The sequence below is a fragment of the Pagrus pagrus genome (genome assembly GCF_965226575.1).
Source record: "Pagrus pagrus genome assembly, chromosome: 8".
NCBI classification, from domain to species: Eukaryota; Metazoa; Chordata; class Actinopteri; order Spariformes; family Sparidae; genus Pagrus; species Pagrus pagrus.
In genome coordinates this window covers 20,891,211-20,913,692 of record NC_140192.1, presented here as the reverse complement: position 1 = coordinate 20,913,692, position 22,482 = coordinate 20,891,211, and positions in this window count along the sequence as shown.

The following is a 22,482-nucleotide window of genomic DNA, read 5'->3' as shown; positions in this document are numbered from 1 at the left end:
GATGCTACTCAGCCATTTTGGTGCTTAGCTCCCTCCATGTGTGCCTGAGGCCTGCAGATTCTCAGGGGGCTGGAAAACTCAACACAGAGGTCTGTGAATAATGTCAAGTGAGATTCATTGACTTCCATCACTTCAGAACTTCCCACAGCTGCCTTGGAATGATTCAGAGCCAAGCCAAGGACGAGAGATGGTGTCAGTATTACCGCTTGTGACTGCTCCTCGTCTTCCTCTTCTCTTCACACAGTGTTTTACCTAAATTGTCCTTCCTGTCTCTCGCTCTCCACGCAGCTGTTTTTTGTCAGGTTGGTTCCAAGATGTTGTCAGACCACAGCTGTTTTAACATAGCCGAATCTGTGTCCTAACAACAACTTAAGGTTGCTATGGAAGAAATCAACGAGACCTGTCAAATTATGCTGGTTGGGTATTTGTCTACTCCCTGTAAAATGTAGTGACCGCTTGTAAAATGTATTGAAGATGCAGTGATATGCCGACGACAAGCCGCTGTAGCTTCCTAGAAATAGCACGTGCTTGATGACAGCAATAAACAGATGTTACAAGCTATACTGACATTTAAATAGAGCATGTAGCACATATAAATGTTTCTCAGGAGCCGTAAGTCTGAACCTACAGTCGACAGTGTAGGCCTCGCAATTATGGCACCATAAGTAGATGCATTCATAAGATGAGAAATGCTTAAAACAAGCAGCATCTTTCACACATAAATGTTGAAGCCCACAAGTGCTCCTTCCTCGCAAGCTACCATGCATAGAAACAGCTTTGCCCTCTCTCTGTCAAACATTTCCTCCCATAGCCGGCTAAAAAAGTGTTTCCCAATGCTGACAGGGAGAATGGATGGCCTCCATTACGCCTGGCTACAAACACATTCCGCCAGGATGAAGGGGCCGTAAATTATCCTGCGAGCGAGCAGCCCGGGCCATAGCCGAGCCAACAACCCCCCCTCGCATCTAATGGGGTCGGCCCATCCACAGCCTGCACCACACTGAATCACACACCCCGTAACCAAACATACACTGTCACCTTTGTGTGTATACAGTGTGTGTGTGTGTATGTGTGTCACTGAAATGGAGGGGGGCTCTTGGAATCAAACACCTGGGAAGAAGTCCTTGAACCCATCATCTGAATAAGTCGGATTAAACAAAGACATGCACTGTAATAAATAGCAGCATGGTTACTCCTGGGATTTCTTGACTGGGCACAACAGACTTATGTTACAGTACAGCACAATAACTGTGCGAAGGGCCAATCTCTGACAGGTCTAATGCTGTGAAGCTGGAGGGCGTAACTGTAGAAACATCAGCAGTGTGTCGGGTCAAATTCAGTTCATATGACACAAGTGTTGGTGGCAGCTGGAAAGCCATCAAATAGGCAGAGACATTACCCCGTGGCGTAGTTAAATGCTAAGTGTGTGTACGTAAATCATTACATGCAAATAGTGAAATGTCAGACAACATTGTGTTCCCACTAGGTAAAGCTTGTTCTTCCTGTGTGACAGTAACCCTCCAGTGTCACCCTGCAGCTCTTATAGGAATCCAGGTCCTCCCTTTTGGCAGTTGACAATAAAAACCCCCAGAGGACAAATCTTCACCCTGTAACTATCCCTCTTTCTTCTTTCTCGTGACATTTCATCCACAAGTCTGCCTCTGCTGTGTCTTTTCACACTGCTGGGAAATTCCTGAGAGGCCTGTTGTTAAATAAATGGGGTCGCATCCATGGGATGTTTTTTGTAGGTTAGACAAGTGTGCTTGGACTCAAGTTTGTGCATCTGTGATTATTATTTTCTTTCTAAGTCATAGTGTGTTGACCATAAAGGCATCATTCTTTGAATATGCCTTTGTGTCATCTGACATTCAATACCACCCACACTGTAAAGGTAACGCTTCTTCGAATGGGTTTATTTAAATGGTCAGAGAATTATAATGGAATAAAAACAGAAATGTGAAAAGCTGGGTAGATAAAATACTTTCTGAACGGCTACACGCCACAAAGAGAAGGTAAGGAAATATTTTCATTTTCATATTTGGGGTGAACCCCTCGTTTTAAAGGTTTAACGTGGACTACAGCGCTGCAGCACGCTGAAGTCTTTCCTGCAGACAGAATGACCCCTCTTTCGTGCCGAGGCTCTCACCACGGGGCAGCCAGCTGCAGGGTCCTGCCTGAGGTAGAATGGGCCTTGGTGACAGGTCACATTATACCTGGGTGCTGACAGGGGGAAAGGGGTCAGCCATGCTGTCAGGGCCGAGAGGGAACAGAGGAGGTGACAGGGTTGGGAGGAGGAGGAATGAGGAGGAATGGAGCTCCTTTCATCGGGCCCTCTCTTGAGTGACAGGCAGCACAGCTGTGACACTGATGGTGCATACCAGCACACGTGGGCTTGAGTCCACACAGACGTGGCTGGAAGGAGAGCCACAGGAATGTGGTGGAGGGCAGACCCAGCACCCAGAATTCTGTTTACCCGTGATTTTAATTGCAGAATAGGTTTTACCACCTAAGCTGTCATAAATCTTGATGACATAAAGGTCATGGTGCTCATAATCATAAGGTCTTTCACTGGAAAAAGCATAAATAAATACTTTTCTAATAATGTTTTATTCAACAGTTACATCTGAATATTCTAACTAATTCCAATGAGTGACTGCTTAAATAACATATACATGTAAAAATTATTTTTCTAGTTTATAAAATGCATGCATATAAAATGCTTCTCTCAAATATAATGGAGCAAGATGGCACTTGACTTGTGAAATTGTTTATTCTCGATGACGGTCAGCTGTGATAAACACTTCAATAGCACTAGTTATAGCTTTGGCTTGGTCTGAGGCAGCTTGAACGCTGTTTAGAAAGATGTTAATCGACACATTTGGGTCATAAATGACTCAGCATATTTGTTTGTGTTTCCACAGACTTACCTGACTTCAGCTCTTACTAGTTTCTCTAACACAGTGTTTTCAGTTGTTTTCCTGGGTCACCCTGCCCTGCATGTTTTAGATGTTTCCCTGCTCCAACACACCTGATTCAAATGATCAGCTCCTCATCTGAAGCCTGATAACGACCCGTTCATTTGAATCAGGTGTGTTGGAGCACGGAAACATTTAAAACATGCAGGGCAGGGTGACCCAGGAACCGGACTGAAAAACACTGGGCTAATGTTAACTGTTAACACATTTTAGCATGAGAAGAAATTACAAATTGGATCCCAGTGGTTAGATGCAACTAATTCTGTACGGTGTGTTTTCCCCTAAACTGGACTCTGTTCACTCTTCAGTGCTTAATATGAGCAGCTGTTGTTTGGTTGCAAAAGCAGCTGTGTTCAACATCATCTGTCTGTCTGTCATACATTAACTGAATTCTTCGCATTGTCAGTAAAAAAAGTAGATTTGAGACCCACTGAGTACACTCTCATCGGCTTTGTTCCTTTCAATAATCTACACTGTGAAAGATAATTATGACTCCCTCCGCAGAACTTCATTCACTACATTTATTCAGTAAATCAGTCCTACATCCTGAAGGCTTAATAAAAAGTCTGAACTGTCATGGATCACATATATCCCCCTCTCAACAAATCTTCTTGACCACATGCATCTACTGCCTTATGCAGATATGAAGCAATAAGAGGTCGACTTCCTGTCTCTGAAAGCTTTGAGGATTCAGAAGCAGGAAACTCTGTGATGGATCACTTGCAGAAATGTGCTTCTGGTGGTCATCCTTACATCCGTTTCCTATTGGACTGCTACCTTTGGGAAAAAACATCAAGACTCTGAGTTGGGGAACAGGGTCAGGTCACCCTGACAGTTTGTTTCAGTTCACTTGTCACATGTAGCCCACATACTGGGAGGGCCCTCTGTGTGAGATGGTGAGATGAGCCATCTTACTCCAGTGCATTAAAGGCCCAGTGTGTAGGATTTGGGAGGCTCTATTGGCAGAAATACAATATATTTTCATATTTATAGTTTCATTAGTGTATAATTTTTATAATTACCTGAAACTAAGAATGTTTTGATTTGTTACCTTGTTCTTTACAGGGCTTGACATGCAGGGACAAACCATTCACGCTCACATCTAAAGCAATTTAGACTGCTCAATAACATGTCATCATGCAAAATCCACACAGAAAGGCCCTGACCTGGCCGGGTCCCAATCCCAGGACCTTCTTGCTGTGAAGCAACAGTGCTAATCACTGCACCGAACAGAACACCAATTCTTACATATTCAGTAAGTAGACTGGAGAGGAGGGACTATCGTGCTTTGGCATGGCACAGAGCAACTGGGCCAAGTGTGAGTGCTCCCCAAGCTATTCTCATAAAAGTTTGGTGTTTTGATGAAGGCAGTGGAGAGTGCTGGAGAGTCACAACATTTTCATACTGACACCAGTGAGCTCCTCACGCCCTCTATCTCCATTCATTATGTTCTCTGCACATTTTTCAGGTTGTTCATCTGTAGGTACTTTAATGAATCAAAACTTTTCTTCAGTTGTTACATGGCACCATTTGCCGACATTTCATTTCATATTTCAGTCAGGTCAGATGGGATTATCCTCATATTTCTTCATGAATTCCAATCACAAAGTCAAAGAGAGACGAGTGTATCTGCCTCGAGATGTTGTAACACATCATTTCTGACGTGCTGAAAAGTAATATTTGATTTGATATGAATGAATATGTAAATTTGTAAATTGTTCTCGTCTTTTCACTTCTAGTCTTTATCTGCATGCGTCTGTGTGTGTGTGTGTGTGTGCGTGTGTGTGTGTGTATGTGTGTGCAGGCTGTCTGCCTCAGTGTTTGGACTCTGTATCCTCCTTCCTCTCCCCTGCCTCTGCCACAGACACTGGCCACCACATTCATCCCTTTCCTGTCAGCCCCGTTGCCCCATTTACCTTGCACCCATTCATCAACCTGTTAATGAAGTAGCAGGTTTATTAGGCGGTGGTAAAACAATCCACATGCCCAACATCCGAAGCCAGCAGAGTCAGCCAGTTCCCTGCCTGCTGGACTCTGCTGCTGACAAAGTTAGTGTTCTTCAGTGTATGAGACTGTGTGTGTGCGGCAGGTGGGAAAACCAATATGGCCAGTTGGCAATCAACCTAAAGCAAACAAGCCCGAGTATGATTTATTCTTGATTCTCTCTTTTGATGCAACAGTAAAAAAAAAATTGTTTTTATTGACAACCGTACAGTGGGTCACTCCAGATCTTAGCCAGTGCCTTGGTCAAGGACACTGACTGGAGAATCAACCAAACGTTCATGTTTTGATGGTGGGGAAACCAGAGTACCCGGAGGAAACGTGCTCAAGCACCAGTGCTAACCAATGCGCCACCATGTTGCAGTGTATCATTTCTTTATGAATGTACTTTTGGTGTATCGGTGTGTATTTCCCTGGTGTGGGGAAATACACACCATGTGATTTGTCTCTTGTGTGTCCACGTCACTGCGTGTGTGTGTGTGTGGGAAGTAGCCTGTAGCAGGGTGTGAAGCAGAGAGGTGTTGATGCTGATTCTCTGTGACCGGCCTGTCTCCACTGGAGACGCTCTGCTGTCTCTCCACAGACCTCTCGCTGTCAATAAGACCCGAGCCACGCCCGCTGGATAGATGCTCACAAACAATTGATTCTGACAGTAGAAATCATAACTGGTGCAGGTCTCTGCTGTCTTTTCACCCCTGGAATTAATGTTCAGAGAGGCTGACCTACAACTGTGCTGTAATCTTTGTTGACTGGAGTGTTAATAATTTCTTTCTTTCTTCTCTCTCTCTCCCTCTCTCTCTCTTTCACACACACACACACACACACACACACATACACTACCGCAATTTGACATGTTCACTATGATGACAGGCTAGTCAACATCCCCCTGCTCACATGACATTTGCACAGTCTCATCTTGCTGGTCTTGTTGTGCCTTCACTAATGACCACACACACACACACACACACACACACACACACACACACACTGAAGGGGATAGAAATCGCTGAGCTATTTGGGTATGTCAGTCCGATGTGCAGAGCAGTTTGTTGGCTCACCAGGCAGGATTACATCAAACAGACAGGCCTCTTCTATGGAGGTCTGGCCTCTCTCTCTCTCTCTCTCTCTCTCTCTTTCTCTCTCACTCACACACACACACACACACACACACACACACACACACACACACACACACACTTTATCCTGCAGGTAATTAGAAGCTGGAGGCCTTCCATCAAACACAAACTCACCCTCTTGACTCCACAAATATTGATAAAGAGTCTGTCCACAGTGATTCAAGAGCAACCACGCAGAAAAAGTGTCTCCATTGAGGTGTTGTTCGCCGTTTTTGATTTCATACACACACACACACACACACACACACACACACACACACACACACAGACACAGCCGTGAATCCACACCTACCGCTGTGTGTGTGTTCATATGTCGATAAAAGCTTGCATGTGCAGTATAGCTGTATATAAGGACACATTCACACACATACATGTGCGCCACACAAACAAAGTGAGTTCAAAGCAAAGGCGTCCCAGTCTCGAGGTGAAGCCAAGCGTGAGGCATGAGTGTCAGTCAGGGCAGATCATCCTATCTTCTTTGTCTGCCTGTCTGTCTGTATGTCTGTCTGTTCACCTGTGTGTGTGTGTGTGTGTGTGTGTGTGTGTGCGTGTGTGTGAGAGTCTGGCTGGCTGTTTGCAGCTCAGCCTGGAGTCTATCCAGGCCATCACTCACACTTTACCCAAGGAGAGGGCGTCGGACAGGTTTTATTAAAACTCTGTCAGAGGGTGTGTGTGTGTGTGTGTGCATGCATTTGCCTCGGGCTCAGAAGAGATATCATCTCTCCCTTGACATGTTCTTTCATCTTGCCTTTTTTCTTTTTGACAGACACCATTTTGGTTGCCAGTCATTTTTTTTTACTCAGGCCTTTCTGCAAGCCTGACTTAATCCATTGTATTGTGTGCGGCAGCGCCTGAGTTACTCTCTGTGTAATGCAATCTCAATAAAAAAAGCAGCCAAACGAACATTCAGATATGACGCTAGTAAATCAGAAAACAGAGATCTCGAAGATAGGTTCAGATTGTTTTGGTTGTAAAACTCACTTACAAAAACAAGTAGGCCTACTCAAGTAGAAATTAAGGTAGTGATCAAAATAGCTACTTCAAGTAGAGTGTAAAAGTACTAAAAATGACTTGAGTCGTGAGTAATTTCAAAAATATCTTTTATTTGATGTGATTCTGACTGATCTGAGTATTTCAACAACAGATGGTCTTCTATGGGTAAAGGAACAGACGTCTGTATTTATTCATGATGAAATGACAAATCATCATCTCCCGATTAGATCAAATGCCACATAAACATCGGGACAATATTCACAGTTTGAACCTCAAGTGTGAACAAACTATTACATTATTATTAAACACCATTAAGTAAAAATGATATTATTTGCTTGTTGTCTCCTATATCATATTATGATCCAGAAAATAAATTAGCAAATTGTGTTTATGTGCATAATAGAGTGCATAATAGTGTCTGTTTTGTCCAAAAAAATCAAAATCAAAATGCTACAGTGTCCTTAAACTTTGATGAATCTGATGACATCACAGCTGCAGCCTGCTGCACTGTGCGCTGGTAACTCCTCTGTAAATATTAGCGGTCAGCGCGATTTGAAAACCATCCTCCTGCTGCAGCTTTTGCCATTATGCTGCTTTGAACAGTCATGTGGAGGAGTGGCTGTGATAGAATAACAGAGCTCCAGCGGACCTGGGACCAGCTGACCAACTCTAAACGTATTGTGTATGAATTTATTAAATAACAGATAAATAAAAAGTAGAACTGCCATACAGACTCTTAAAGGACCGACCAGACATTTCACCTCCTGATCATAAAGTTATATAGCGCCGATTATTTTATTTGAATATTTATATAAATCATTTACAGACCAACATAGTTAGCCAAATCAAGTGGGTATTTTCACACACATTTTAAGTATGTTGTTAGCTTCAGCCAGTGTCTGTACTTGTATTTGGTGTTGACAAAACAGCCTGCAAAACATTGTAAAAATGCAGCAAGGTACATTTTGAGCACACCTTGAGCATCCGTTTCCATCAACAAACCGTCAGCACAGATATAAATTATGTGTCTGGCACATCTCAACAAGGAAACGCTATCCAGAGACACACACAGAGAGATAGCCAATTAGGTAGCTTCTGGCTCAGTCGAAGGAAACACCCAGGGTCCAGCTACACAGAAAGACCTAGCTAATTAGCAAGCTAGCTAAGTTGTACCTAGCTAAAATCACACTTTGATAGTTTGATTGAAAAAGAAGAGAAGAGAGAAGTTTGAGAAGGATTTAGGTGGTGAATAAGGACGCCTGGTCTCATTCTCAGTCAAATAACAATGTTTTTGACACATCCCTCAGCGTCTTGTTCAAATGCACAGGATACCCTTTAGCATTGTGTGCCATAAAAGAAATAGCTGAACTTGGCAGATGATCCTATACTTGCAGATTTGAAAGTAAAGTTATGGCTTTCTTTCTATTCATTTAGACAGGAGCCTGGTCTTGTTCGGCCAGGGGCCCTGCCAAAATGGTTTCCGAGTGGCAAGAATTGTGTAAAAGCACTTTGACATAACCGAAACCAGTGTCGAAACCTAACCAAACTGCAAGCTGTCAAATCAAGGAAAAAATGGTACAGGATGGCAAATTGTTGTGATAAAGGTAGCCTACATCTAACACTTTTCACCTGGATGAAGGCAGCATGATGCACAGAGCTGTGGTGCAGCGCATCATAAAAAGAGCACATCGAGCCGCTGTACGAGGTGTCACATATGTTCTTTCTCCACAAATGAATTACCTCTCATTGCTACATGAAGAAGAGGAGCCACACACGCAGCAGGCGCAGTAATTAAAACGCTGAGACAAGGCTTTCCCTGTAAGACGGGCTCTCTCTCCCCCTCGCCCACCCTCCCTCTCGAGCTGCTCACTCCCATCAACAGGCCGTAAGTTTTTAATCATGTTGAAATGATTTATTTAAACGTCAGGCAATGTGTCACCTCACTTCCTTTCATTTTTCAAAATGTTTGTGTTCTTTGCTGGATGATAAATTTATCTTCAGACAACCTCAATATGACTAATTAACTCTGAAATATCAGAACCAGATGTCGAGCTGAAGGAAGTTCTTAACAGGCAGCCAAGAGAGCCGGCTCACCTCCTACCTCCCCCCTCCTCCTCTTTCTCACCCCTCAAACAACACCAGCCTCCTCCAACCTGCTCCTGCCCTCCACCGCACTCTTGGCTCCATTTTTTTTTTTTTACGCACGCCTTCCTCAGAAGTTTGAGGCATCCTGTTGAGAACCAACACGTTGCACCAGGTCATAAATCTGGCAGTGTGAAGTTAACCTGCATATGCCCTGTGTTTACCTCCTCCTCCTCTCCCCTCCGTGTCACTCAGCACCTCCACCTAATTTATTCTCCTCCCTCCTCCGTCTCCTGACCAACTGGCTCCCTTTTCTCGCTCGAGCTCCCAAAGATTTAGGTTTTTTACTGATTTATTGAGCATATGCCCAGAAAGTGTAACTAGACCCTGAGTTGGTAAATTTATGCTTTCAGGCGCTCAAAAGAAGTCCAGTGACTACTTTTAAACTTATTCCCCTCTTTTTTTCCCTTTTTTTTAAAGCTAATCTCAGACAAACGTACTTTTTCATGATTTATGTCACTCTTTATTTCCGCCTAATGTCAAAAATGTTTGGATCAGGAGACTTAAGTGGGATATGAATTCTGTTCCTCCGTATTCTGGCTCACACAGCGATAATGTTTTGAGTTGGAGCGGTGGTGAAAAATCTTCTGTCCCTGCAGAAATGCCGAGAAAAAGCAAAGGGCCCCTGCAGGAACATTGCAGCGCTGACACTTTGACAGTTTGCCATGAGTGACGTCTGATCTGTACAAATTTCAGGACTAATAAATCTACCTGTCAGAGCTTGGGACTTGAAAGGGCCGCAGCCCTGCGGCACAGCTTTAACACAACTTGTGTTGATGAAATTCTGTAGGCTGGAGAATTATAGCTGTCAGAAAAACGCCCACATCAAACCTGAAGCCTTGGCGTTCCTTCTTTTTTCCCCTCCGCTCTCTCAACACTCATATATTGCTCATTCACCTCCCCCCTCCCTCCTTCCCTCCCTCCCTCCCTGCTGCCTCTCCCTTCCAGACGTCTCTCTTTCCCTTCCTCCTGTTCTTTCTCACTGCTTGGAAAATGAAACATAGGCCTCCTTTCATGGCTTGGCGACCATCATTACATCATTTTGACACCCTGTAGACACCCCCCCCCCCAAAACACACACACACACACACACACACACACACACACACACCACATCCTAGTTTTTTCAATCACTTTCTCTGCCAATACAAAAAGTTTGCTTACAGACAATAAGTTGTCACGGGATACGAGTATGACACGTCGGCTATCACGCTCTCAGCTCTCTCCTGGCATTGGGCCATGATGGAGAACAAGAAGGCGAAGCTACCCCATTGGCCGGCCCGGGTTAAAAAATGCGGCCCTGTCACCAGAGTATCAGAGTCACCAGCTGGGGGTTAAACGGGCTGAAAGGTGGGAACGCGGCACATGATTTCACAAGAACGGATGATTTAAATACCAAAAGGCTCATAAATCAACTGGCCACCACTCCCCTTTTGCCACCTCCTCCCATTTCCACATTTCCTTCCAGGCCCACTGCCCACTCCTCTCCCACCCCTTTTCACTGGATTTATTCCTGTTTATCTTTGATCCCGGACTGGTTTGCTCCTCAGTTCCTTTCAACCCGAGCCGATGTATCCTGTGGGTGATAAATCATCTGCGAGTGTTTAGATACTTTGCTGCCGCCGCTGATTTTTCCTGTAAACGTTTCGAGAGGGGCGGATCATATTTGCATTCTTCAAAGCGCCGTCGTCGCTGTTAAAAGTTCACTGGAGTCCTGGGGAAGAATGGCAGCCCGAGCTTTTTGATTTAAATGTCAAAAGTTGTGGCTTTTTGCATAAAGGTTGGGACCCTCCCGGTGCGGTGTGATCATTCATTGACAGTCGAGTCAAAGAGCCTGTGAAGGTGCTCTGCTTTATCATTGAAATGATTCAGTCAACTATGTGAGCTAGGTAGCATTTTACCTATGGGCAGGCTGTCGGCACAAAGTGGAATTAATATGAAATCACAGCTGGAGACAGGGTGCCTTAGTGGCTAGAAAGGCTGTCACATCGCCCAAAGTTCAGACATTCAGTCCTCGTAACAGCCACTTTGTGCCTGTCATGCATGAGTCACTCCTTTCACAGTGTCATTTTACATGCTTAAATTGCAAATCAGATTGCGTTCCATGACTTTAATCCACTTTGATCCCACCTAAGCTATTTTTCATCAGTCATACCACATAAAAGAGTGACAATAGAAATATCTTAGTTCATTAGCCCCATGCTGAAACAGCAGCAGTCATTTACACTACACACACAGCCACTGCAGCAATCTGTCAATCCATGTGCTTGTCAATCACTCCGTGTCTCTGTGGGAAGCCGGCTCTGACTGACAGCCCGTGTGATCTCTCCCAAGGGCTGGCAGGAAGGCAACAAAAGGCCCGGCTACAGTAATTGGCAAGATAAAGACATCCCGCCAAAGCAGCACTGTCACTCATTTGGTTCCAGAGCGATGAATCAACATGAAACACGCCACACCAGTTAACCAGAGGTAAGGTATGCTTGTCGGCTAACCGGTAACCAATCAGAAGGCCAGCTCGGGGTCACTTCCCCTGGCGACTGGCTGAGAGGTGACCTGTTTAAACCAACACACCGCAGCCTCACCCCCCCTCTAGATTTACCTCTCTAACCTTCTCACCTCCACTCTCCCCTCCCGTGTACACCCTGACCTCCGACTGACCTGTTGGCCCTTTGCTTAGGTAAGCTTAAAACGTAAACGCCCCCCCTCTTCCCTCTCCTTCCTTCTGTCTGCTCAATCTTACCCCCATCCTTCACACACCTGGTTCTCATTTCTCACATTTCACTTTCCATCAGTGCTGCGGGAGGGATGCCATCTGTCTGTCTGTCTGTCTGTCTGTCTTCATGGAGGTAGAGGGTGGAGAACGTGCAGCTGCCAACATGAAATAAACCATTACTGTCCAAGAACATTTACTGTGAGACAGTGAGGCAGATTCAAAGTGTAGATAAGGTGTCCTTTGACAAGGAAAGCTCTTTGTACATGGAACGGATGAGGACTCAAATATCCCGACTGAGATCAAATATGGCGAATTACCATACTGAGTCACTGTAGTGCAGCTGTGCTTCTTGTATTAACTCCCATTAAAGGTGCACTGAGTAGGAGTTGGATAGGAATTTTCAAAGATCTTCATTGACTGATTTTTTTATGCCTGAACAAGCTGAATAAACAAACTCTTTGTTTTCATGACTGAACAAACAAACTGACAACACAATTTCATACGGTTTCACTTTGTTTATATGTGGCGGACCCTGCCACCTTTCTAGCTTCAAACAGTTTTCTGGGACATTATTTTCCTCTGAGAACAGCTTGTTTATTCAGTTATGGAAAAAACAAATACTTCTGAGTTTGTATTATGAACTCATTATTATTGTAAATATTAGTTTGAATTTTGTCTCCAAAACTACATAGTGCCCCTTTAACCGAGTAAAGCAGTCCTTTCAGAGGTCAGATAGGGTATCTCCTTCTGAAGAGGTCCCGTCAGTGTGTGTGTCTCCTGATGCCCTGTGTCTGACCTCCCTCTCTGTCCTCTCTCAATCACCCCTGTCTCCTCAGACACCTCTCCTCCTCCTCCTCCTCTTCTTCTTCTCCTGCTGCAACAGGAGAGCAAACCGAGCGGGGGGGTGGGGGGGCGCTCCCTCGCGCTGAAAGCCACCAAAGAGGGACCCCCTGCGCAGCATGTAAAAGCCCTCTCTCATACATACACACACATACATGGGGATCCCGTGTCCGCCTGCCCGGCTCTTCACAGGGTAGTCATTAGTCATCAGGCAGATCAAAGGACAACCGCAGGAAGTGAAAGGACCCTGACAAGGAGGAGTCCATCTGGCTGGCAGGCCATCGCTCATCCTCAGCTGACAGGGAGGCACACTCTCCATCTGACTGCTGTTTCCACTCCAGGCTCGTGCCTGAAATGTGGCTCTTCGATGTGACAGTTTAGTCTTTGATAAAGGCTATTGTGGTTTCACTCACTATCTCTTTGTACAGAAGCCTCACCGTACTGTGAAATCATTTATTCTTCATCAGAGTTTTCCATTATTTAGGCACCAAATTGTCCTTTTACATAAATAGTTTTTTTTAAAAAGATGAAGAAGATGAGTTATGTGGTAGAGCAATTTCTTAACAAACAACAGATTATCCCTCCTCCCCACACTTCTGTACAGCTTCCCTGTTGTTTGCCTTGCATCTTCACGGTGCGGACCTGACTCTGGGACCTTGTAGCTAACTCTTGTTTGCCCAGAAGTAGTTATAGTGTATCCACGCTGTATACACAAGCAAATATGAAAGACACAAAAAAAGAAATGTCAGTATGAATAATACAAAAGAGATGCAAAAAGTCACTTTGTGACCTTTAGAGGTGTTTGTAGGTGTATGTTTCTTTGAACAGAGCCAGGCTGGGTATTTTAAGCTAAGTTAAGCTGAGATCAGCTAAGGCAAAAAACATTTTTCTCAAAATATGAAAGGTTTTCATTGCAACAGAGCCTTTGGCAACACTTCTAAGAGCTTTCCCTCTTTGTCATCTTCATGCACTGTAAAGGGATCGTTTTAACACCAGTGAAGAAGTCAATAAAAGAAGCAAGAAAATTAAAACCTGTGTGATTGGTTATCAGTCAACTGTAATGTGATTACTGAAACTGAACAATAAAGCCTTCACTTCATCAGAATCAGAATCAATCCAATACATGTTAGCACTTTATCAATTGTGGGACATTTAATGATGTGTTTTATGTCGTAGAACAAAATGTGTAAATACCTTCAGCCTGGGGTAACCACAGACCTTATTTCAGGCATTTAACCAAAAAGCTTGTACTCACTCACAGATACCAGCCACCTTAATAGGTCTGATATTTTTTTTATCAAGATCTATGCATTATTCCCTGAGAAATAAATGAATCTATCCTACAATGTTAAAGAAGTGAGAAAAAAAATCCTGGATCCATCCGGGCTATCTGGATCCAAACCTTTGGGCATTATACTGAGCTGAGAACCATCTTCCATCCAAGTTTCATGGAAATCCTTTCAGTAGTTTTTGTGTAATCCTGCTGACAAACCAACCAATACATAACCTTCTTGGCGGAGCTAATAAAGCTCTTTAACTGTTAGCTCTGGAGACAACTTTATTGAACACCTTTAGGCAATTGTGCGCTTTGTATGAAGCTATGTTGGTGTTTTTTCAACCCTGTACAAAGTTCACATCAGGCAGGTTCCCACTGGCTGTTTTCAGTGACTACATCCAACAACTCATGTCTGTTCTGTAACAGCCTCAGTCTTTGGAATGACTCATATAAGAAATATTAGAGACATCCATCCATTTGCGAGGCTTATTTTAAGGGATAAGCTGGCGGTTGTGGTAATGATGATGATTTTGAGTATTATTATTGCATGACAACATTTATGCAGCAGCAACACGCAACACTGTGTGGTGGTTTTACAATAAGTTAGGGCCAAAATAAGAGCTGATGCCCCCTTACCTCTACCATCATCCCTCACCCCTTCCCACCCACCAGCACCCACCCTTGCCTGTCTGCAGGGTGACCCTTTCCTTTCGCTGCGTGACTGAGCGCCTCTCCTGCCACACAGGAGGCATCAATTACAGGCCCCGGCCGTCCCGGTGTCACTGCTCTGTAATTAATGGGCTCTCCCGGCGCTGCGCCATGGGGCCTGGCCTCACCGTGAACTCCACAGGAATTCAGAGACAAACACACACACACTCAAATTGTACACACACAACAAAAGCATGCACACACAGACTGACACAAACTTAAATGTTGCTTGCGAGATGTTGGCTCACACCTGCTCGTGATTTTCAAACATGCTCGTCATACATGTACATAAGTATTAAGTGCATGTTTTAGAATTCACACCTTATAATTTAGACATACCTGTGCACACACAGTTCATGTGATATATAGATGCATACAAAAGCAACACACACACACACACACACACACACACACACACACACACACACACACACACACACACACACACACACACACAGAGGCCCAGCCCCCTGCTGCCTGCCCCTTCATTTGTCAATCAGCCAGACAAACAGAAGCACAAGGTCCCCCAGGTCACAGGGTCATGGGATCCTGTGATTCCCCTGTTACCCTCCATCTCAACACACACACACACAACCCACACACACACACACACACACACACACACACACGATACAGCCAGTTATCGTAACCCACAGAGCTCTGCCAGTCCTTTTCTTCAACGCCCTGAATCCTGTTGACTTTGAATCAGTCCCTCCATTTTTGTTGTTAAGTGGGAGATTCTTCCTGTGGCTGACATGCTAGCAACACTTTCCTGAGCTTTTCCTCTCCCCTTCAGTTCCTGCTTTCATTCTCTTCCCCCCCCTCCCTTCCTCCTGCCCTCCCTCTTTTCTCCCTTTCTTTCTTCCATTCTTTCCCCTCGCTCCCTCCTTCAAACATCACGCCTGGAGCTGACACTGAGCGTGACCCTGCCTTTATTGTTGCAGCGGGGCAGAGGCGCAAACACAGGGCAGGGACTGTCACCCCAGTGATTAAAGAGCGCATGTTTTCAGTCAAACGCCTCAGAGGGGAGTGATCCCAGAGAGAGAAAGAGGGAGGAAGGGGAGGGAGGGAGGCTCAGAGTCAAGCAGGGGAGATAAAGAGCTTCCAGCGTTTTCACAGCTGAAGAATAAAAGCGTTTTGGAAAGTCAGACGACACAAAAGTGACATTTGCAAAGCATCTGGGATTGATACATTGTGCTGATAGTGGCTTTTTCAAAAAATTAAAACACATATCAGTCAATGTTTTCCACTGATTATATGATAAAGGATTGGGTTAAACGGCTTTCAAGAGTGACAGCCTGAAAAACATACACTGAACTCTGTGTCACCAAGCCATAAGGAGCTGCAAACCCACTGAAAAGATTCAATTAGTACAGAGCTTTAACATCACATGATGGTCTAAGTACTGTTTCAGAGGCTTTTTGCTCTGAACCTGTCATATTTCAAGATGTTAATAGGCAAAAGATAAATTGGCTTTGTCATCTAAGCTCCATAAACCCTAATTTGGACCACCACATGTGCGCAGTCAGGACCAACAAAATGCAGTTACAGGCAGATGTGTCCTTGGCGGCTCAGACCGAAGCAAATAAAAGAGCGGCTTGTTGAGTTATGACTGCGGGTTGGAAAAAGAGAGAGTCATAGATGTGACATTTTGACCATTAGACCTTGCTCCGCAAAATATTATTTTTATTAATGTGAACAGGAATCGGTTTCTCCTACAACACTCGCGAGGATTAAAACAAATAGGGCCATGAAAGCGCCAGGCAAGGAAATAAATAAATAAATAGCACGGCTGCCTCCATATTTCATATAATAGTCACCTCCAAGAGCTGTGGGCCTCTGTGTTAGGCGTCCAAGCTAAACACTTGAAAGTTTGCTCAGTCATAAATTAACAGCTTGACAGTCAAAAGTGTTCAAACTAATTTGTCAAATCTCGCTGGCTTTTTTTTCCACCGTTTAAATTCATTACAGCAGTTTTTCTTTCTTTCCACAAGGCTTCCAGAAATATGTTTCCCAGCACCACACAGTACTCTGAAGAGATAATTCTGGAAACTAAAAGCCTTCGACTGTACGTCACGTGTGCCGAGACCAAACTCCATCAATTTCCCTGCACAGAAAGAGGCTTGAATTAATTCCCGCCCAAGTCTAATTTATCTCCATGGGTTGCTGTCAAGGGATTGGGCTCTGAAGAACCTCCAGGCATCAGATCAACATTCATGGCTCATCAGCTCAACAACTCGTATTTTTGTTAATTCAGCACTCGTGTTCTGCTAAAGTGGGATAATTACTATTGACAAGTTTTTGCCAAACATGCCAGTGCAGAGTAAACACAGATGATGGTTTTGGCTCAGAGCTTCAGACAAACAAATGTCATGCAGGCCAGACAGACAACGATGCTGCATGAAGGCTGTGCAGCAAAGTACCCATAATGCACTGTAACTTTTCCAGCGACTGATTCCCGTTGACAGCTTGCAAACTGTGAACCTTATTTTTGCTTTCACACACATGTTCTGATGCAGTGATCCCTAAACATGTATTGTACCAGGAGAGATTGTGGAATACATCAGCTAATTTGAAAACATAGAAATTATGATCCACAAAGATATAGACGTGTTTTTAAAGAAAACAAACACATAAAATTACAAATGGATATGAAGCCGATCTTTGGTATTTTTATCTTCACAATAACTAGTAACCTTCCAGCTACGACAAGCAGACTGAACAGAAGAAGCCCTGGTTTCCTACTTTTAAGTTCTAATACTTGAACACTAAATGCTGTGAGTCGGCAAGCTAGCACAGAAATCAAAGTCATAACAGTAAAAGTTAAATGGGTAAAATGTTGAGTTCTTCCACAAGAAAAAAGCCTGAACATTGACAGTCGTAGGATCATTAAATCTTGGATATGTGTATTCACACGTGCGGACCCGCTGAGCAGAAACATTCAAATTATGTCTTTTTCTGACGTCTTTTCAGTGTTCACTATTGATGTCCAAGTGACATTCTTACAGAGTTCAAAATTGTGAGCTATTCATCAGCTTTATTTATCATGTTTTGGTCATCCAACCTTGGAACATTAGACTACCTGACAAAGGTTGGATGACCAAAACATGGGATGCTACACAGCTGATAAATAGCCCTCCTGGTAAAGTACATGCCTCCTTCAGGCTACTAAGGTTGAGACCAAATCGTCAAATCATCCCTTTGAATCACAAGAATTTCTTCAGATGTCTGTGACTGAAGTTGAAAAGACGCCTAAAAAAGACATCAAAAAACCTTTTACTCCACTGGAGGTCAATTCGACCTCAGCAAAGACGTTGAATCGACGTCTTCAACCAATTTTTTTGTGGACACAAAAGACAAAAGTTTTTTTGAGTGCTAGTGAGTGCTTGTCCTTTGCCAAGATAATCCATCCACATGGCAGGTGTGACGTCAAGATGCTGATGTAACAGCATGGTTAGTGCACAGGTGGCCTTTGGACTGTTCACAATGAAATGCCACTCTAAATGCGCAGTTTTACCTTCAAAAAATACTTTTATCATGCACTCCCATTTTTTTAACCTTTCGACATAGTCAGGCCAGCCGCCTCCGATTTTCCGGTCTTTGTGCTAAGCTAAGCTAACTAGCTGCTGGATGTAGCTTTGTATTCAACATACAGATATGAGAGTGGTATCATCCTTCTCAAGTCTCAGTAAGTAAGTGAATAAACGCATTTTCCCAAAGGTCCTTTGTTTTTATCAACTCTGTTTTGTGTCATGAACAACAGAAACAAAGAGATACGTCTCTGAACAGCCTATAGGCACAGTCCCCTCCGTGGTCCTTATTAAAACCTCCTCTCATCCAGGGCCTGACACATGCCAGCTCCCATCTCTCATCATCACTTCCAGAGGCACATACAGATCCATTTTCCCTTTCCAGCCCCTTTGTGTGTAAGCATGTGTGTGTGGTCTGTCTGACTGTCAATGCATGTGCATGTGTGTGCGCTGTACCCAAAGAGACAGACAGGCACACGAGCATGAAATCCACCAAACCTCCTCTAATTCCCCCTGTAATTTATGGCTCTCAGATACATGTCAGGCTGAGGCTAAACAAACGGTCCTTTGTCACTGACAGCAGCCTTTGATCAGGATGAATCGGATTCGCTGTCGCGCTGCCGCAACAGATCTGCCCCTGCTCACTGTTGCTGCCGTAAGGATTTCTTCTCACACACACACACATGTGCAGCCTAATGGTGCTGAAAGTTTTCCACTCACACCTCAACTCACACACGTTCTTCCTAAACTCAAAGCACGACTCCCCTCATCAGTTTACTCTGAACTTGTGACCCTGGCTAACACCCCCTCACAACACCCACACACACACACACACACACACACACACACACACACACACACACACAGCCTCTCTGCAGGATGTCTTTACAGCAGACCCCACTGGGTGATTGACAGCCGCGGGGGAATTATTGAGCCGCGGGAGGAGAGGGAGGGAGGCGAAGCTCTGAGGTCAAGCAACAGCAAGCAGAAGACAGAGTTCAACATCTGTAAAGTCCCACAAGCTGACGTGACCCCTGTACAAACTGCCAGGGCCTCTGCCAGGACATCTCACACACACACACACACACACACACACACACACTCTCACCTGTTGGCGGCCATGTTGGAAGCCACTTACTGCGGATTCCATGCAAATGAAAACATTAGGATTTTGGCCGGGATGTTTTGAAATGTGTGGTGTGGTGGGACTCTATTTAAGCTGTCAGCCAGAGGGACATGCAAGTGAGTATGTGTGTGCAGCGGCGGTGTAGAGTGATTAAGCACGTCACTGTTGGCCTGTGGGATTGACAGTAACACCGGCTGACTTGAGCACACAAGGGGGAGAAAGACTGGGGGCACTTGTGTAACAGAGACACACAGGCAGGTACTGTTCTCCCGCCGAGCTCGAAACAAACCGCTGTTGACATCCCTGTCACCAACACTCATTTCTAGCGCTCAACGAGATTAGACTCAACTGGCGGTGGTAGAGACAGAGGCATCAAATTAAGCGAAAGCGGCTGACAGCGAGCATGTTCAGCTCGCTGGCTTTCTGCAGGCTGTTTTCTTCCGCTTTGCCTCGCATGAAATGTTATCTTTCAGCCTGCATTCCAAGAGGAGGGATCAAAGATTAAATTCAGGGTAGATTTGGGGAGCCGTTTGAAGAGCGAGCACACCAAAAGGAAAAGTGTGGGTTCAAAACAGGTGAACTTTGAGGTAGAGATGCATTCAAGGCATGCCTGCTAGACAGATTTCATCATTTGGCTTCAACTTTTGCAGACTTTGTTGTGATGACATGGGCATAATTCACTGCTCTCTCTGCGTTTCTCTGTCGCACACATGCAGATATCGTGTTCCCCACCCCTTCGCTCACCCACCCACGTACACTTTGAGACATCTTATCCCTCGCACACAAACAAACACACTATCCCCACCCGCCTACCTATCCATGCGCTCACACGTAGGCTTTTTTGACAGAGTGAAGTTGTCAGGGAAATGGAGAGGAAATGACACAGGGCATATTTTCACAAATCTCCCCTGTTGGCATACTCCGCTCTGGCACAGGGCCTGTCAGCAGCCTGTCTCCTCAGTTTAGCCATCAGACACAGTCAGAGTGCCAAATACACTGGGACACGCTTGTCCTCAGACAGGAGGGAAGACAGAGAGAAATGTCAGCGGAGGGAGACGAGGAGGTGTGCGTGTTTGCGCGCTGAGGTTTGAGAAAGAGACGTTGAGGAGGAGACAGAAGCTGAACCGGAGACGGGAAATGTAAATCGAGAAGGAGACGGAGAAAAGGAGAGGTAAGTCAAAAAGAGTGAAACTAGTGGAGCGATCGAGAAATTTCCCATCCACAGAAAGAGGTCGAGTTCGCCTCTAACCTGCTGCTCTCACCCCTCCTCCCCCAAACAGAAATGTCAAACTTCAGGCCATTATCCCTTTTACCGCTACTGTAACATAAACTGTGGGGCTCGGGGCACCGTGCGTCAACGCGACTTTGGGAAAGTGACTTTGACGAGGTGGCGGCCGGCCAAGGCAGGCGGTCGCGCATCTACCTGCTTCACTGGAGGCACTGCACTGGCCCTGATGGCTGCCTCCCACAACCCCCCGCTCTGCTGCTGCAAACACACACGCACTCCCCAGCTGTGTGTGTGTGTGCCATCCTACGGCTGCAACACACACTCTGCTGTTCTGCCACACACCTCCAGGCTAACACAGCCTCCTGTCACACGGCCCGACTAATTATCTTGGCATAAAGAGGAAAAACACATTTTAGACAAATGCTGAGGCCATATATCCTGGATGACAGACACAGACGAGGCCATGTAAGTTAAGGCTGTTGCTCCAGTTATTTTAAAGCAGACCCGACCACAAATTAATCTTTTTTTAACCATTTTGATTACTCCAGTCTTTTATTTCTTCTAATTTTTTTTAAATCAGAGCGCAAAAATGTGCCGTTATTTCACATTTAAAGATATAATATTTAACTTTTCTGCATTAAAATGTCTAAAAACCCCTATACCTTTGTTTTATATTTCATTTTGAGTTCTGTACTAACATGATCCAAAATGTTATACAAGGTACTGGTGCCTTTCATTTGGTCGCCTGTCACTATACTGTAACTAACATTAAACAGGAGGGAAGAACGTGACTGAAGTCCCATGATCCCAAGCTCCAACATCATCAAACTATGACTGTGTTTTCATTGTTTTCACTGAGACTGAATGGAGAGACGACACAGCCAACAGTTGCGTTAGTGACATCATCTTGTTGAACGGTCACCAAAACCTGTAACTTAAACATTGTAGAGCTGCTCCTGTGTATTAGCAGCTCACAAAACTGACAAACTCTCCTTTAACATAACTGCAGTTGTCAATATGACGTGTGTGTGTGTGTATATTTATACATACACCAGTCAGCCACAACATTGATCATCTCATCACAATGCGATGTTCTGCTGGGAAACCTTGGGTGCTGGCATTCATGTGAATGCCACTTGACATGTACCACCCATCCAAACACTGTTGTGGACCAAGTACACCCCCTCATCACAACAACACTACCCGATGGCAGTGGCCCCCCAGCAGGACAATGTGCCCTGACACACCGCAAACACTGCTCAGGAACAGCTCGAGGAACACAATAAAGGGCCCAAGGTGTTGACCGGGCCTCCAAATTCCCCAGATCCCAATCTGATCGAGCATCTGTAAGACGTGCTGGAGCAGGTCTGATCCATGGAGGTGCCACCCCCCAACATACAGGACCCAGACGATCCTTTATAAAACAAATGTATTATTATTATTTTTTAACAAACAAAGGAGAGTTTCGCCTGCTGATGAAGGGGCTGCAGAATTATCCCGATCACTTCCAGGTGTATTTAAGTAGTGTATTTCAGTGGCCCAGTCGATAATACTGGAAGCACACATTAAAAAGAAGACCACCAATTTACATGAACAGTTGATCCTGAACAGCGGCTAGCAGACGCATCATCAAGGATGAGTAAAAATGCAGAAAAACCTGTAACCTGTTCCAAAAAACATGACGTGACATTTTAGTGTCAGAGTGTCAACATGATTGACACAACAAGAGGTCGTATTTATTTTTAAATGTGGACGATAAAAACTTGGACAGACTTTAACAGACATACCACCGCATTTGTGAGGCTTTGTGAAAT